General features: G+C 38.8%; 1 long non-coding RNA gene across 1 annotated transcript; it reads left to right on the forward strand.

Moving 5' to 3' along the window:
* Positions 1–13,821: 13,821 nt before the first annotated feature.
* Positions 13,822–14,213, forward strand: LOC145090259 (uncharacterized). Its single transcript, XR_013701463.1, has 3 exons — positions 13,822–13,848; positions 13,947–14,072; positions 14,152–14,213. It is a non-coding gene; the product is annotated as an uncharacterized LOC145090259 (long non-coding RNA).
* The last annotated feature ends 841 nt before the right edge of the window (positions 14,214–15,054 follow it).

Raw genomic sequence — 15,054 nt, forward strand, 5'->3', positions numbered from 1 at the left:
GTTGTTGGAATACATATGTGGTGGTGGTGGTGGGGGGGGAGGTTGGGAGATCGCTGTCGGCGGTGATATTGGTGGTGGCGGTGGCTGAACGGTGACATAGGGGATGACAAAGGTTTACATTCGTGAATCGGCGGACTACTAGGTAATGGTGTTATAAAATGCATAGGGAGAGCAACATAAGGCAAAATTATGGTTCACGATGGAGAGAGGGACTGATAAGCAGCAATCTTACACCCTGGGCTTCGATCTTCTGTTTCACTCGCTGTCGTCTTCTTGCCGAAGTTTCTTCTTTCTGCCGTAGCCGAAGTTACGTCGCCGTCATCTACTTGCCATAGCCACTGTCATCACTGTTTCAAGTAAGTGTTTTTTTTGTTTAATTTCACTTAGGTTTTCGTTTTGTATTAGGATTCATTTATCGTTCTCACTGAGTGTTTTGTTTGTTTTTTTTGTTTATGGATTTCCGTTTCATGTGTGTGACAACCCAATAATTTCCGTTAGTTTTAACGTCGAAATTAATTACGTCAAAAATTAGTCAAATTTATCCCGAAAATAGTTTTGACTGGATTTAAACCCATTGGAATATTTTAAATAATATTCGTCTAGAGAACCAAAGTTAAGGCAGTACAATTTTAAAATTTGTCGTGATTAATTATCGTTGTGAAAAACCTCGTTCGCGGTTGGTGTTAGGTGAACCGCAACCAGGCCATAAGCTCCACCCTATATAAGGGTTGAGTGGGTTTCACTCCCACCCTTTTTCCCCACCTTAGACTCTCTCTCTCTCTCTCTCTCTCTCTCTCTCTCTACAAACGGGTCTTGATCAAAAATCGCCCCTCCGAGCCTCAAATCGGTAAGTAAACCTTCCTAGCTTGTTATCTAACATATCTAGCTTGCAAATTCGTGACTTAATCATCCAAAAACCCCAAGAACATGAGTTTACGGTCTTGGGAGCATCTCCCAAAACCATAAACCCCTTGGATGTGGGTTTTAATGCTCAAAAACTCTTCCAAACCACTTCTCATGCTTAACAATGGCATAGAGGCTTACCCGAAAGGACTTAGAACACCAAAATCGAACCAAATGGGGAGTAAACATGATTTTACGGTCTAAGGATGTTCTTAGACCGTAAACCCATGTTCATGGACCATAAACACCTTTTAAGGTGTTAAACTACCCCTCAAACACCTCCAAAAGCTTCCATGGGTGCATAAAGCCTTGTAATCCTTCGTTTGATGCACCAAAACATAGGGTTCATGGACAAATTGAGTTTACTACCGTAAAATCATGTGTTTAAGGTAGTAAACTCCCCAAGAACATATCCTTAGACCATAAACACTTTTCCAAGGTGTTTAAGTGCCCTAAACACCTTCATATGCTCCTAAAAGTGACTAGAACCTTACATGCATGAGTTAGAACCACCAAACAACAAAAGAAATGGGCTAACATGACTTTACTACCGTAAACTCATGTGTTTACGGTCATAAAATCCTCAAGGAGTAATCATAGACCGTAAACTCCTCAAATGGTCCATTTTGAAGCCTTAAACCCTTCATAAGCCCTTGAATTGAACCTAGCTTAGTTCCACAAGTGTTAGAAGATCTTAATGCATCAAAGAACACACCATCCATGAGTTTACGGCCGTAAACTCATGGGGATAAGGTCTTAGGGCCGTAAAATCTATAAAAGAGTTTACTCTAGAAGAGTAAACTCCTTATCTAGGTCATACACACCCTTAGATGTTACCCGGGACACTCCTAGCACTGGACCAAAGTGTTTTCCACATTTTCGGATGCGTATACGTGTTTAATTAGTATTATATTTACTAATTGTATGTAAAAGTATGTCATCATATGTTAATAGGTCACTAAGTGTGTTCAAGTCTTTACTTGACACCGAGTACCCAACCGGCACTTTCGTTCGATCCGCTTACAACAGGTGAGTTCATACCCCTGAATTAACGTTTTAAATGTTTTTACATGCTTTTATGGGGGGGGGGGAATACAAGTTAAAACATGCCAGTTATCTTATCAATCACATGTGATTGATAACCCGCATGCACAAGGATTTCTTACACTGTCAACTGTTTTACCAAGTATGATACTGTAAATGGTTTTCTAAAACGTTTTTACTTGTTCAAAGCTCTTCTCAAATTGTCTCTCGTGCTGTATTTTTTATTTCAAATTCAGTTACAGCAACATTTTAAACAAAGGTTTTCTTTACTTATATTGTTTTATCAAAGTTATAATCAAAACTTGTTTATGAAAGATTTTCAAGGGTTTCTAAAGGTTTTCAAACTTATTTTACAAAAGAATACCAAGTCATGATTTTCTTAAGTATAAAGGTTTTCCAAAGTTTTCATCAAAGTTTTCTTCCCTGTTTTTAAACTCCTACTTTGTTAGATACTACTGCTTCGTTATACTTCTACTTAGTTAATGCTCCTACTTAGTTAAATACTACTACTTTGTTAACGCTTTTACTTTGTGATACGCTTCTACTTCGTGATACGCTTCTACTTGTGAAACGCTTCTACTTCGTGATACGCTTCTACTTAGTGATACACTCCTACTTGTTAACGCTTTTACTTCGTGATACGCTTCTACTTGTGAAACGCTTCTACTTCGTTAAACACTTCAACTTCATTAAATGTTTCTACTTAGTTAAATGTATGTCTGTACTTGTATAGTTATATAAATAATGTTTAAAGGACTTAGGAAGGCTATTTCACCCTATTTCCTTTTCCTCGTTGTGATGTAGTCTAGTGGGATCATATATTCGTCCGAAGGTCGTTTGATCATTAATTATATATTATTTATACATGTATAAACATATAGGTTTACGTTAGTCAGTTTATTTCTGAGTCTCTATCATTATCCCAGTATTTACATCAGAACTCACTATACCAGATGCATCTTCAGGACACGGCCTTCTTCGTTGTCAAGTTGGTAACCAGAGTCTCTTGTAGGGGGAGTGGGCATTTTGTGTATAGATCTATACGGGATTGACACCCCCACACCCTAACTGCTAGCTACAGTCCACGGCCTACCAAGCCAAGGGGTGACAAATGTCACATTCTTTCCGACGCTTGTAGGGCGTCAAGTTCTCTAGTGTCTATCAGTATGGTTACGAGTATCTCTGGGTTACCTTATAATTCATGGCCTTAAGGTAACGGGAATTAACATTGTATTTCTGAGACTATTGAAGCCACCAAGTGCCTATATCTTTATAGGGACATCGGTGGGAAATTCGCCTGAACCTCCGAGATTTCCAGTCATCCATCATGAAGTGATGACACCTAGAGTCGGAATCGGAAGTAAGACAGAGTAGAAATTCAATATGTCTATAGGAGAAGAGAACCCTAGGTAACTACCCGAAGGAAACCAACGCCGGTCCCAGTCAAAATACGAGGTAGGCAGAAGGAACTAGTACATGGAACCCAAGAGGTGTCTTTCCTCATGTTCGTCACACTAATACACCCATAAAATAATACAATTTAGTGAGTTAGCGATTACACTACTCACGCTATGTCTTAGGTAAATCGCCTCTTTCCCGTTGCAAGTAATACGATTAGAGCGGATCCCCCCACCTGTATTGAGGTTGTTTAGCCATAAGTCTTCATGAGCCTTTCTTCCCACAGTCTTCGTTCCGAACTGTTCTCAAATCTTTCCAAGCCGGATAGTGAAACCTTTCCCAGTATAAAGGTAACTTAGTAGGAACGAGTCCCATCTTATGGCTTTTTCCGACACTCATACTCTTACCTTGAATACCCGGACTACATCATAGGGATGTAGGTCGACACTCAGACAACCAATATCCGAAGCATGGGAAAAAATTTATGCCTAGTATAGTAAGGATTGATACGTCCAGGGTTAACCATCGTCTCTCATCAGCTTGTGTTCCTTTCCGTGTAGGGAAAACCATGCCTCCGAGGAAGCGTAACCCATCCGCCGGCAAGAAACCGACTCTTCTATTCGATGAAACTACGTTCCAAGCTGCAGTCTCGGCAGCCGTAGCAGCTGTCATGGCTCAACTGAATGCTAACAACGCCCACGTTAGCAAGAGCCCTATCGGGAATTCCAATCCAAGTAATGGACAGCAGCAACCAACCTGTGTATACCCAGCCACCCAAAAACCTCAACTAAATCCACTAAAGAGAAAGATCAAGATCGAGGAGGGAAGTACCTCGGCTCAAGGACTTTCCGAAGGGCAACGAGCTGACACAGTCAATACCCCTGCCAACCTTTCCATCCCGACACCTACAAGACCATACCTAGGAAACCTTCCCCACTGCAGCAAGTGTAGCTACCATCATAATGGTATATGCCGGGAACTCTTCTGTGCTAGGTGCAACAGGAAGGGGCACACCTCTCGTACCTGCAGAGCCCTGGTTGAGTTCATTACAACAACCACCAATGTGGCGGCCAATCCAGTTTGCCGCCTATGTGGTGAGATTGGGCACTTCAAAAGGGACTGCCCAACCGAAGGAAACAACAAGGACATAGGAGGAGTCTGACTCTACTACTTAGGGAGAAGCATCAAGGAACCCGGTAGATTTTTGGTACGTCTCTCAATCTCAGATAACTAACCGAAAACATTAAAAGGCTAATTCTAAATGTAATTACTCCCCCGTTAAGGCGAAAGTCGCAGCACTGTTATTAAAATAAATAATTAAATAAATAATTCATCAGGTAAAACTATAATGGCTAAGTATATACGTTACGGCCATGTATAATTGAAATGGATAAACCTAGAGTGAGTGAATGTCACCTCATTTCCTGTTCCTCGTTTGGTTGTGGATTTAGGGCGGAGTCGTTCAGTCAACAGTCCTCCCCACCTTAATTATACATGACTAGTATATGTTAGGCGATTATAGAAATGCCTCGTGAAAATCCATTCATGAAAAGGTACTCTACACAGAAACACTCAGGACCCTCTCCAGTTCCGCATCGACTCTATCAGTCCAAGTATCCGCGACAACGATACACAGGACGAAATCCGAGATGCCTAGAACTTGTGTGCCCGTTTGGCACATGACCCTATCGTCCTCATTCTATATCATGTCGAAGTATGACAACTTCGACGCCTCAATCAGTCATGGTTCGACTTCGTGCAACCATGTGTAAATCCTTAGTGCTGTGTAAAAATAACTTTCTCCATAGCCATTTCGACAAATAAAAGGTTCTTCCGAACCTAAACAAACTAAGAATAATAAAGACTAATACGATCCGTCAGTCATCACTCTTATTTCAAACCGTCCGAAGTACCCAGGAGAAGGTACCGCGCGCTGTTAACCAACCCCTTCTTAGACAGAAAGAAACCGAAGTGAAAGACACTACAGGCATTCCAGAAGACGATAACCACCCGAAGCAGACACTGTAGAAACCCAGAAAGACCCCTCGCACCTTGCCAGTCAGGTTCGTGAACCCAGAGGATAGAACTCATAGGACTGACTACTATGACTGAGTATATGCATAAGAGTGGTATATAATTGAGATCAAAAAGATTTAAGATGTGTGCTTCCTCCCTACTCCCTGTTCCTTGTTGGGTTGTGGGTCTGGGGTGGAGTCGCACAACTGAACGTCATGCCGACCTCAATTATATACGGCTTGCATATACCAAGTATTAGTGGTTAAGCCAAGTATGAGCTCTACCACGAACCTCATAGAAAAACCCTTCATCCTATCCCACGGAATAGGAGCTAGAGTCAAGAGAACCACGGCGAGTTGAGCTACTATAACGACCACAAATCCGAAATTTGTTGTCATCCCAGTTAAGCCAACATAGTAGCTAACACCCTCAGTTGGTAAAGAAAGCTGAGTCGTAAGAGTCAAGGACATTGACTACGACCATCCATTCTCGCTAAATTTCCCCGAATTAAGCATCTCAGCGGATATCCCGGAAATCCAGAAGTTGCGATATGTTAACCCTTGATAAGAGTGGATGAAGAGATTAAAAGTTCCGAGTGATGGAACCCTATACTCACTATATTTGACCTAGACCGAGAAAACTCAGAACCTTCGGAAGAGTAGTTGCAGAAGATGTTCGCACTACTCAGGCACTTCGTCCACCCCGTTACCGACGAGTAGTGCCTAGGACCCTCCGCCCTCTCGCATGGAGGAAATCACTGTCGCCCTGTAGACGATAGACTGCATTCTCCGAAGTGAACACTAGAATACCGAGAACCACAGGATAACCTCCGCAGCCAAGAATACTTGAATAAAGTGCAAGAGTAAGTTGTGTTAAGCCTTATAACCCAAATCCCGAAGAGATTATAGACTCAACACCAGTCTTGGTGTCAGTCAATGGGTTATACAAGAACACGCGCTTTCTGCAACTGAAATAAACCAACGCCTTAGAGAATAGGGCATGTCTTAGAGACTCGTTGGACTACTAGGTGTTCCACGAATACTATCTCGCACAGAAATAGTAGAACCACCTCCCGAGGTAGTCCAACACTTGTCTGGTGAAACCCTATCTCCCCGACCCTGAGGGTTTCCGTTAGAAATATCTCAAGAATCAGAAGTGCAGGTTCATTTTGCACAAGATTAAGATAGACACTCTGCAACAAACATATACCCGTAGACACGCAATCCATCCAATGATCTAGAAAACCTCGGAGAGCCAATCAACAGAAACACGAATCCAAGGACAACCCGAGCTTTCTAAGAACCAGCCTGAAGGACTACACTTCCAGTATGAGAGAGAACGGTTGAAACTTCGGAATGAAAATCACGCCAGTGATGATCTCTCCATATAAGTAAACTATGTTCTAAGTAGTGAAAAGCTCTACCATTCCGAGAGCTTAGGACCTTCCGAGATTCTTTACGGAGATTGGTCCAACCCTCGTCAAACCACTACTACTTTTGGAAATTCCACAAGTTTCACCACAGATCAATCCACTTCTTAGACTTGATAAGTGTTTGCCGGACGTCACTCTTTGTATCCCACTCATCTTGATAGAAACCATTGGGAACCCTAACTTCATAGACGAAACTGTAGGAATCACTAACGGCACGAGACAGAATCCGCATCCCGTAAGTGAAGTTTTGTTAGAACGCCAAGCAAAGGCCAGAGTTCACTTGGGAGTGCGAGGATCAACCAAATAGGAAGTCCCCTCATTTCATTACTCGGTCATTCATACCTACTTCCTTGCCTAAACCTGAATTTCAGGACGAAATTCCCTCTAACGGGGGGATGATGTGACAACCCAAAAATTTCCGTTAGTTTTAGTGTCGAAATTAATTACGTCAAAAATTAGTCAAATTTATCCCGAAAATATTTTTCACCGGATTTAAACCCATTGGAATATTTTAAATAATATTCGCCTAGCGAACCACAGTTAAGGCGGTATAATTTTAAAATTTGCCGTGATTAATTATAGTTGTGAAAACCCCGTTCGCGGTTGGTGTCAGGTGAACTCCAACTAGGCCATAGGCTCCACCCTATATAAGGGTTGAGTGGCTTTCACTCCCACCCTTTTTCCCCACCTTAGACTCTCTCTCTTTACTTTCTCTCTCTACAAATGGGTTTTGGTCAAAAATCGCCCCTCTGAGCCTCAAATCGGTAAGTAAACCTTCCTAGCTTGTTATCTAACTTATCTAGCATGCAAATTCGTGACTTAATCATCCAAAAACCCCAAGAACATGAGTTTACGGTCTTGGGAGCATCACAAAACCGTAAACCCCTTAGATGTGGGTTTTAACGCTCAAAAACCCTTCCAAACCACTTCTCATGCTTAGCAATGGCTTAGAGGCTTACCTGAAAGGACTTAGAACACCAAAATCGGACCAAATGGGGAGTAAACATGAGTTTACGGTCTAAGGATGTTCTTAGACCGTAAACCCATGTTCATGGACCATAAACACCTTTTAAGGTGTTAAACTACCCCTCAAACACCTCCAAAAGCTTCCATGGGTGCTTAGAGCCTTGTAATCCTTCGTTTCATGCACCAAAACATAGGGTTCATGGACAAAATGAGTTTACTACCGTAAACTCATGTGTTTAAGGTAGCAAACTCCCCAAGAACATCTCCTTAGACCGTAAACACCTTTCCAAGGTGTTTAAGTGCCCTAAACACCTTCCTATGCTCCTAAAAGTGACTAGAACCTTACATGCATGAGTTAGAACCACCAAACAAGAATAGAAATGGACCAACATGAGTTTACTACTGTAAACTCATGTGTTTACGGTCATAAACTCCTCAAGGAGTAGTCATAGACCGTAAACTCCTCAAATGGTCCATTTTGAAGCCTTAAACCCTTCATAAGCCCTAGAATTGAACCTAGCTTAGTTCCACAAGTGTTATAAGACCTTAATGCATAAAAGAACACACCATCCATGAGTTTACGGCTGTAAACTAATGGGGATATGGTCTTAGGGCCGTAAACTCTATAAAGAGTTTACTCTTGAAGAGTAAACTCCCTATCTATGTCATACACACCCTTAGATGTTACCCGGGACACTCCTAGCACTTGACCAAAGTGTTTTCCGCGTTTTAGGATGCGTATACGTGTTTAATTAGTATTATATTTACTAATTGTATGTAAACATATGTCATCATATGTTAATAGGTCACTAAGTGTGTTCAAGTCTTTACTTGACACCGAGCACCCAACCGGCACTTTTGTTCGATCCGCTTACAACAGGTGAGTTCATACCCCTTAATTAACCTTTTAAATGTTTCTACATGCTTTTATGGGGGGGGGGGAATACAAGTTAAAACATGTCAGTTATCTTATCAATCACATGTGATTGATAACCCGCATGCACAAGGATTTCTTACACTGTCAACTGTTTTACCAAGTATGATACTGTAAATGGTTTTCTAAAACATTTTTACTTGTTCAAAGCTCTTCTCAAATTGTCTCTCGCGCTGTATTTTTTATTTCAAATTCAGTTACAGCAACATTTTAAACAAAGGTTTTCTTTACTTATATTGTTTTATCAAAGTTATAATCAAAACTTGTTTATGAAAGATTTTCAAGGGTTTCTAAAGGTTTTCAAACTTATTTTACAAAAGAATACCAAGTCATGATTTTCTTAAGTATAAAGATTTTCCAAAGTTTTCATCAAAGTTTTCTTCCCTCTTTTTATACTCCTACTTCGTTAGATACTACTGCTTCGTTATACTTCTTCTTAGTTAATACTCCTACTTAGTTAAATACTACTACTTTGTTAACGCTTTTACTTCCACTACTAGAAAAATAGCCTTTTACGACGCGCAAATTACGACACTCATTAATATATGTTACGCAAACGAGAGTGACATTAAAAAAGTGTCATCTCTTCATAAAATTTAAGGATTTAGGTCACGCATTATCGCGTGCCTTTAAATTAGTGTCAAAAGAAAAAAAATTAAAAACACGGAGGGCGCTGTACTTTAAATGCGCGCCCTCTATATGTGTCGCTTTATAATTTTAATGAACGCGCGTTCCTTAGTTACAAGCGGGAAAAGAAAAGCCAAAAAATTAGAAAAGCCCGCTACCCTCCCTGCCCTAAGCATTTTCACGCATCTTTCATTCTCCTCAAACTGTTGTGCAACTTCTCAATCAAAGATCGAAGGTTACGATTTCATCTCCATCTCTCGACTTCATCATCTCAATCAAGAAAAAGGGCTTCTGATTTCCATTCATCTACTTCATCGTTGCTGTAATTTCACCTTCTACATCTCTCTGCTGTTATTGAGAATACTCGCCAATAGTTTTCTTGCACTATTCCTTGACCTGCTTCTTTGAACACAAAAATCTTCTCCGGTCTTCCTCCGCCTCCCTACATCTAGTGTTGCTTGCTTCTTTCTCTTGCACTCCAACCGTCGCCAGCGATTCTTCCCCATTCATTAACATCGATCAAGGCTCATTTACTTCTACCTACTGGAACCACTATATCTCCCACTCGATGTTGAAATTTTCAGAAAAAGCCCTAATTCAGTATTATACTCTCAAGTCTCAATATTAGAATGCAAATATTGATTCTCGTTTGTTTCTTATTCCCCACAGATAAATCGAAAAAGGGGAATTAGAATGACGAAGGTAGCGGGAGTTTTGGTCTGGTGGTCGTGGTTCATCTATCGAGAAAGGAAGATGGGAACGCAAGCAGCCATGGTGGCTCGATGTTGGAAATCAATCGAGAAAGAGGAAGCACCTCTGGTGCGGGATCGATTTGACAAAAGGAGAAGGGAGAAGCAGCGACGCTTCTCTTGTCTGCCACAGCTTGGGGGGGAGGTGCTCCGGCGGTCTCCTTGGCTGTTCTTCCTTGTCGCTAGCAGATTACATGTAGGGAGGGGACTCAACTAGTCCGATGGAGTAGGGCAAGTAACGACTGGTAGATCGGGATGATCGATCTATTCATGAGGAGGAGGAGGAAATTATTGGTTCCCAGTGAGCCTTCCTTGGCTTCTTTGACTCCGTCATCGGTAGAAATCGGGGTAAACAAGTCGGGTTCTTGTCTGATTTCGATGAAATAAATGGAGTGAGGAAAGGTTTAGGTGGAGGTCTAATCGATGAAAACAATGGGAGCCTCTTGGTCTTGCCGGATGCTACTCCATCTCCAGTGGTCGTTGAGAACGAAGGGGAGGACCTTTGGGGTTTGGACAGATCGAAGGAAGAAGAATGAAGAAGTGGTGGTCTTTGGTGATTGAAGGTAAACGGATGGGGTTTTCTTGAACCTCACAGGTCGTATTCTTTCTTAGATTTCACTACTGGAAAATTGGTAATAGAGTACACCCCCATCTAATACGGTTGTAAAAAAACCCGTATTATAAAGGGATAAATAAATATAATACTCACAATTGCAGCATCTAATACGGTTAAATGCAGCATCTAATACGGTCAATGATATGTACTAGAAACAAAATCAAATAACTAAAAAAATACACCCCCATTTTGATTAAGTACGACTAATACATAAACATGATCAACTTCCTCTTTAGTTAGAAATCCAACTTTAATGCCCTTATCCTTGCTGCTACAACTTTGATCTTGTTTTCAACTGTTGACTACCAAGGAGCTAGAGAAGCAAAACCAATCACAGAATTTGCACTCAAACAAGTGAAGACACTCCTTAAAGAAAGATTAAGTGGAAAAACTACAATTACTGAATCAAGTGTACAGGTTTGTATGATGATATAAAACCATTATTCTCAAAGGAATGGAATTGATAGGGGAATGGAATGACTGATTCCATTCTTGTCATAGAAAAGAAAAGAGAGGTACATAACAGAAGCATATAGAGATGTGCATCAAAAAAGTGTACAGGTTTGTATGATGATATAAAAGTACAATTTTACCCTTGGGGTAATATATTTTTAATTTGACCATTTTGCCCCTTTATAGGCCATGAAAGCACAAATGGGCGATCTTGGACAGAGCTTAGGAATGACCCAAGGTTTGGTCAACCAGTTCAAGCAATAATCGAATTCCCATTTTGCCCTCATCCTTCAGAAAGCTGCAGTTTTGTAGACTAACTGTGCCAAAAGGTCAATATTACCCCTCAATTTTTAATAATAATAATTGTAGCAGTTCTTGTTCAGTTTATTGATTCAGCCATTTGACTATTTTCTGTATTTTATCGTTTTTATTTTCTGTATTTTCATCCTTTTTTGTAAGAAGAATTGTGGGGTAACACAAGTGACTTTTTTATTTTTATTTTTTATTATTTTAGGTTTGTTATCGGTTTATTTTAAAACATTACCAAACATCAAAAACCAATAACCAAATGAGGTTCAAGTTTCAATAGATTACATGCAAAGTTTGGACCATAAAAATGGTCAAATGGAATGAACAGATTACATTCAAATGATTTTTCTTTAAAATCTTTTGTTTTATTTTCTGTATTAAACATAATGAAAGCTTGTTATAACCAAAGGTCATAAACAAAATAACTTTTCCAATTTAATTAGAATAAGAAATTTTAGATTATTATTGTAAAAAGGATGAATCTTTTGTAGTTTATATTTTACAGTGTACTCTATAGATTATTTTTAAATAGAATTAATGAACTTTTATTCCAAGTCGAGTACAAGGGAAGAAAATACCATGAGGCAATTAAATTCAATAGGATATTTTTATGAGTAAAAATACTTGAAATAAAAAATTAAATAAGTTCAAATAGCCGTACTCTATTATGCATGTAATCTAATACACCCCTCTACTAATACGCCCTCTATGTACGTATTATATTCACAATTTCAACCGTACTCTATTAACCTTTTTCTAGTAGTGTTTAATGCTTTCCATGAATCTTTTTTGGTGATTGAAGGTAAACGGATGAGATCGATTGATCTATATTATCAGCACCGAATTGACACTCGTGTGCCCATTGAAATCACGGTATGTTTGATTTCAGATTATTCATTTCATGTTTCTATTTCCTACTTAGCATCTGAGATTGGTTAATTTCTTTGCTTGAAAGATGGGAGAAATGAAGAAATTAATTGGTGGAAGAAGGGAAGATAAAATACGTAGGATTATCAGAAGCTTCGGCTTCAACCATTAGAAGAGCCCATGTTGTGCACCCGATAACTGCTGTTCAACTAGAGTGGTCTTTATGGTCCAGGGATGTGGAAGATGAAATTGCTCCTACTTGCAGGTTATCATTATTCGAATTTTTTTTAGTTTAAAGGCTAAATAATATAATATTTCAAACACTATATATAATCGTTTTGATCATGAATTGATAAACTAATAAAAGGATTCAAATTTGTATCCCTGCTTTTTATAAGAGAACTTGGCATTGGAATTGTGGCGTACAGTCCTCTAGGACGTGGATTTCTTTCATTGGGTCCGAAGATGGTTGAGAATTTGGCAGAGGGCGATTTTCGTCAGGTCTGCATAAAACAAATTGAATCAGATTCTTTATCAATTATAATATAAAATCATTAAACTGAGTTTGAGCTTGTGTTTATATATATACTTGCTCTTTTTGTAGAATCTACCAAGGTTCCTACCTGAGAATCTTGAGAATAATAAAATGTTTTACGAACGAGTTAGTGTGATTGCAATAAAGAAAGGGTGCACTCCATCACAACTAGCATTGGTGTGGGTTCACCACCAGGGGAAAGATGTTGTGCCCATACCAGGAACCACTAAAATTGAAAACCTTCAGCAAAACATTGGAGCTTTATCTGTGAAACTAACACCACAAGACATGGCTGAACTTGAATCTTCACTGGATAATTTTTTGTCCTTCCCAACTCCCAAGTCTTCGTTATGAACATGCTTATGGATGTTTGTTTGGAGATTTTCATTTTCTTATCAACCACAAGTGATAACTTTGCACATACAATGGAATGGATCTATGTCCCTTCTAAAACTATACAGTTGATTACTTTTATCTTCAATGATTAACAAAAAGATTGTGCTCTATGATTTCCTAGGGATTGTTCATCCCGGCCATAGAAGGACAAGGCACTGAGGAACAAAAACAGAAATGGTTGCCATTGGCCCAAAAGATGAAAATTATTGGTTTTTATGCACAAACATAACTTGGTCATTGATCCAATGTCCAAGGTCTTGAAACAACTGCAACATTTGATCCCCAAACGGACGAGTTTGTCCTTCACAGTCCTACTTTAACTTCAAGCAAAGCAAGTAACATGAAATGGATTGTTCTTATATAAAGATCCCTCCTTTTCTCTTTGTTTTTCCACTTTTTGATATTTTTTTGTATTTTCTAATTCAACTTTGTTTCCACTCTCTTAATCTTTTCTTTCGTGGTGGCCTGGTGGATTGGGGAAAGTGTCAAGATCTCATCTACAACACCACTAATAATATTCAAAGGCTGACTATCCAATAATATTTTGGCCCTGATAAGTTGCTTGTTCCATCTTTAGCTGCAGCAAGGGCAGGGAAATCAAAGGTAATCTGAAATTTGATTATATAAGTTTTTAATGAGTCTCTATTTAATTGAAACTGATTTTAATTTTTACATTCTTTGGTTGATTTTTGGATTACCAGTTTATTATAGGGGATGGAACAAACATGTATGATTTCACATATGTTGAGAATGTTGCACATGCTCATGTATGTGCTGAAAGAGCTCTAGCTTCAGATGGATCTGCCTCAAAGAGAGCTGCAGGAGAGGTAATTTAAATAAACCTTTTCAATTTTACTTGAGACAATATAATATATATGGAGTTTTTATTATTTTTTAAATTTCCAGGCTTACTTTATAACGAATATGGAACCAATAAAATTTTGGGAGTTCATGTCACTTATTCTTGTTGGGCTTGGGTTTCAATGGTATATTCTTGATTTTTGGTTTGTTTTCAAGGTAAGATTAAAGCTCCACTTTGTCTTTATTTATGATTTTATGTAGTTTGCAGGCCAAGAATCAAGATTCCTGCATCTATTGCAATAATCTTTATTTATTTTTATTTTTTAATGTGGTTGGAATTGGATTAGTTATGATGCTTTGACCTAACTCTAACTTATATATTGTTTTGGTAAGCTCTAGATTCCAAAAATGAAAGCTGTCAGTGACACTAAAGACCTTAAAGAAGACCTTAATTATCAAAAAACGTAGGATGATATGACAATCAATGTATGTGTTATAATTCATATGGATAGCGATTTTACTTTTCATGTCATTGTTATTTATTTCTTTTTTTGTTTGCAGTTTCTTGCAAAAACTTTGGATGTTGTTCAAGACATTGATTGGGTCATTTCTCTTGGAAATGCTTTTGCAAACCAGTATGAGCTTTATACATATGATGATGAGCATTCTGCACTACTTCACAGGTATGAACTCATTATCATTATCATTACATTTTTTTAATTAAATTATCTTATTGAGAGTATTCTTCTCCTACAAATGTCTTGGTATACTTCTTCAGAAAGTTGATAACATGACTTATGTTCGTGATAAAATCGTCTGGATGTACAAAGAAGCAAATAATCTAGATTTCAAGTATTCCAACACCTTAATAATTATTACATTGCTATGTTTCACATTTAACCCTGTTTTCTAATATTGTTTTGGTTGAACATGTTATTCCTCAAATTTTAACAGATTCTTGAATTGTGACTCACCCCTACAGCTTTCTGAATGCAGGCTTATTTTGGT

Source organism: Lactuca serriola, chromosome 2 (genome assembly GCF_051521515.1).
Source record: "Lactuca serriola cultivar US96UC23 chromosome 2, Lser_US96UC23_V15, whole genome shotgun sequence".
In the NCBI taxonomy this organism is placed as follows: domain Eukaryota; kingdom Viridiplantae; phylum Streptophyta; class Magnoliopsida; order Asterales; family Asteraceae; genus Lactuca; species Lactuca serriola.